Raw genomic sequence first — 4,228 nt, 5'->3', positions numbered from 1 at the left:
TCTGCCTCTTTGCAGGGGATGTTCAGCTGCTGCAACAGCAAGCAGGCAGAAACTGTGTGCATCCTAGAACCAAAGCTAAGTATTAGCTACCTTAGACCTCAAGGGACTTGCCAAGTATCAGGAAGACAGTAGGTGCCTACAAATGTTGCTTTTTTTTTTCTTTGGTGCTTTCCCTTTTTGTCCAAAGGGTTCCTTTTTGGACCTTTTTTTGTATGCTATGGACCTCTTTCTTGTTACTGGAGACAAAGTGATGCCAATGGGTAGTGTTGTGGTTTTGCATGCATGCCAAGTGGCTGTTAGTTCTGTGGGACCTGTACAGAATAGTCTTAAGCAATTCTGTGCTAGATCACATCTGTTCCTGGTGTGTGGTAAAGATTTTGCCTTTCCCAGATCACACAGAGAACATAGCTACTCTGCAAGTCGATTTTACACTGAGGGATGCTCTCTGGTAAAACCAGCTAGAGTCAAGCTTGTATGCTGCCTGTGCAGCTGCAGTCAGTTACTGTCACTGCACTCCCTCACTGTGAAGAGGAAAGAGGTTGTGTGTGTTTTGTCTTTGTGAGGGGGTAGAGGAATCCTCAACTTTTTGCATTAACAAAGCAAATTGTTAGGTTTCCACTGCAGTCTTCTGACCCTTTGTGTGTTCATGTGTGTTTGCCTGGAAGATGTGACTATTGTTGATGCTGATCAGTGTGAGCCCAAGCCTTGTAGCCCTCAGTGAGCCATTCCAGTGAAGCTGTAACTGTCAATGGCCTTAGAAATGAGACTGGAACTACAGTGGGTAGTAGCTAGAAGACAGTAGAACTGGAGCTACTGCAGAGGATAGCCTGCTAGGAAGAGAACTGTAAATGTTAAGGAACGTTACTGATGAGAGATGGAAAGGGCATATAAAAGGAACCGGGAGGTTAAGTTTCCTCTTGTATTCCAGTGCTAATTAGAATAGCTGAAGAGCTACCTCCTGCTGTAGCTCCAGGCTAAAGCTGAGCTTCTCCGGGGTAGTCAGAATGTGACTTGACAGCAAGCTCCTTCAGAGAGAGACTTGTGAATAGCGTGGTGAGCAGAATTAGTGCCGCCTTCTATTTCTGGATACTACCTGTATCCGTTTCTGCTTTGGAGCACGAGGTCCATGTATTCTGCAGAGAGTATCTGCTCCTGTCTGAACAGAGATGTGGTGAATTGAGCCACTTTGGGATTCTCTCGCTGTGGTAGCAAAGGATGCTCAGGTATTGTAGGCAAGAAGGGCTTAACTGTGCTGTTCAGTGCAGGGAAGTCTGCAGAACAAAATTAGGTTGGTGTGGCAGGGTGGTTGGAGCAGAATGACAGAGGCTGGATTCCTGGTGTTGGACAGGAATGCAGGTGGGGAAGCGGTGACCCCTGGAGCCATCTAGAAAAAACAGCTGCCTTTCAGAGGTCAGTTACTGGTCTGCACAGGCATCCTGCTCAGTAGAGAGATGGTTAAAAGACCTTCCTTTTCTGGGACATGGTGAAGACAAGGAGCTTATTTCACTGGAGGGTCCTGGCATTAGATAGTAGCCTGATGGTGCAGCAGTTTGCTGCCGACTCTTGCCCTGGCTGTGGGTTGCTCTGCGCATGCCTGGCTGTTTCCATGTGTTGTGCTGATAGGTGACTGACACCAAGTTTCCTTTCTCGTGTTTCAGGAGCTGTTGGCCAGATACTGCTGGATGCTGACAGGGGAAAGCTGACTCGGAGGCAAGCAGCCAGAAATGTTTGGACACGTTGTCACTTTGGATCTGTAAGTCCTTGTTTGAGGGAAAGTTACCTGGAGGCACTGTGAGTATTTGTCTCTGGAAATTCTCAGATCATGAGGGTAGATTTCAAATCCCAGTATCTTTTCCAGGTAGGTGGGGATGAGATGGCAGGTAGCATAGTTGCTGGCTCTGGGGTAGGAAGCAGGACAGTCCTGTTTGAGCCTGAGGAACTGTGTGCTGAGAGACAGGGAGGCCTTTGGCGTGTTCATTCTGAGCACCTCTGCAGTGGAAACATGTGTGGACCCATGGGTGCAGCTGTTCCTGGAAGCCTCTGCTTGTCTGCCAGCCCATGTGGCTGGTGGTTTTTCCTTGACGCTGAATCAGCTCCTGCTGGGAGTTGGTGGAAAAGCAAATTCAAACTATGCTGGCCTGGTCCTTCCTGGAGGTGCACGTTCTCCCTCTCTCTCTCTTTCTCCCCCCGTACTTTACAGTTTGCCCCGCAGAGCAGTTATGCTGTTGTGAAGCTGTTTTTTCCTGTGCTAGTCGAGACCCGACTATAGCATTGTAGTAAGGAAAGGGGCCAGACAGCTTGTTGGGGCAGGGCCAGCACTAGGGCACCTCTTCAGTTTATTTTGGCAAAGCTTGAGTTTTCGTGGTCCTAGTTGTCTGCCTGTTCCATTCACCTTCAATCTGGCTCTTCCCATGTGTGTACAACTGCTCCACACCCTGTGCTCCTGTCCTGCCTCCCAGGGCTTGGTGCCAGTGACAGGGAAAAAGCAGCACAGCAGCAGAAGTGCATCAGGGGAGGGAAGGCTCCACTGCAGTCTCTCTCATGTCAGTGGCAGAGTGATGGCCACAGAGCTACGCTCTTACAGCTGGCTCCCAGATAAACCTAATTCTCTTCTTTTAGTGATGGGTACCCTGGGCTTTGAACAGAGAGGAAGGTTGTTTCTGAACTTCTGTTGTATCCCTGGTTGGTTGGACGCTATTTTACAGAAGCCTGTTGGCAGCAAGGTAGAGCACGGCATACTGCTTGCTGGAAGTCAGAAAGCAGCTTGCCTTCCTCTCTCGTGGAGGTGTGGGTTACCACAGCTGTAGGCACAAGGATGTAATGTTTTGGCTCAAACAAGAGTCTGATAATTGCCAGCTCATTTGTAGGTGAGAAGCACTGACTTAAAAGGACTAGTGAGGTAATTGTTAGCATTACCAAGCTTCTGTACCGAAGGCTTCACAGTTAGCATCCCTTTGCAGTAGCAGGGAAGATTAGCTGGGAGGGTCCCATTTCACAGGAGGTTTGTTTAGTCCTTCCTGAAACCAAGGTTCGCTTCAAGCTATTGCTTCATGAGTTTTGAGTTTGTGTGGTCCCAGTTGTCTGAGTGCCTTGGACATGTCCTTGCCAGGTGCCTTTCCAGCTCTTGCTGGGTTATGCGGCCCAACTATCCTAAGCTAATTTCAGTTACTTTCAGAAGACTTGACGTGGGTTGGGGCAGGTACCTGAAGCGACATGACCATCCAGTTGTCCTTAGTTATAAACGTTCCCTATTCCTTACATATTTATGGGGTGAGATTTCAAACTGGCTGTTTTGATGGATGCTAAGCTATTTGTTTCTCCTCTTCAGGTCATCTGAGTGAGTGTCCCTGCTTCATGAGGCTTTGAATTTGAGCCCAGGCTGGTAAGTGCGCAGGTCCTTGTGGGCATCTCCGAGACTTCGTCTGGTGTACAATGGGGTGGTTGAAATTCTGGCTGCTTGGGGGAAGTCTTCCTGCCCTCCACTGCAGTCCCAAAGTGTTGGAAAGGAAGGAGATTCTTCCATATGTACAAGATAACTGCTTTCCTTCTACCCTATTTTTTGCTCTTGTACTGCTACTGCTGCTGCAGCAGGAAGAATCCTGCCCAGTATGGCTGGGGTAAAGGGACTAATCTGGTCTTTCTGCTAGTGGTACTGCTGCATGTTGCAAAATCTGGCCTTAGGTACCAGTGTCAATGGCATTGCTCCCTAATTTGATGCCATCTGTGACTTGGGGGTGGTCTTTGTCTTTTCTGACAAAGTGAGCAGTTGTAATGGTATGGTACCGCCTTCTGACAAGCCTCCTGTGGTCTGCTCCATTGGGGTTCCAGTGTAAGCCAAAAACTTCTGGGTTTGGGCTCTTTAATGGCTGGAGTCTCCTCCCACATAGTCCCTGCTGACAGTGACAGCACATGATCGATAACTCCTGCTCCAGATGTCACTGCTGCCTGTAAGGCTTGCAATTTCCATATTGGAAAAGGCCTTTCCTAAAGAGCCTAATCAATATGCTGCTGTGAGGTCTGTTCTCGTTTGCTATATATAATCCGGACACACACAAACTACGTGAGTGAGCGTGTGTAGAGGGGGGGAGAGGATGTGCCAGCCCTCTGCTCTCACTGGCTGGGAGAAGGACACAGCTACCTCTTACTTTGCTCCCTCTCCTGCAGCTGCTGCTCAAGGCTTGTGGCCACATCCTTTCCCTGCTCTATTAGCACTCTGCATGGGGACCTG

Source organism: Fulmarus glacialis, unplaced genomic scaffold (genome assembly GCF_000690835.1).
Source record: "Fulmarus glacialis isolate BGI_N327 unplaced genomic scaffold, ASM69083v1 scaffold42548, whole genome shotgun sequence".
Classification (NCBI taxonomy): domain Eukaryota; kingdom Metazoa; phylum Chordata; class Aves; order Procellariiformes; family Procellariidae; genus Fulmarus; species Fulmarus glacialis.
This window is presented reverse-complemented; position numbering follows the sequence as displayed.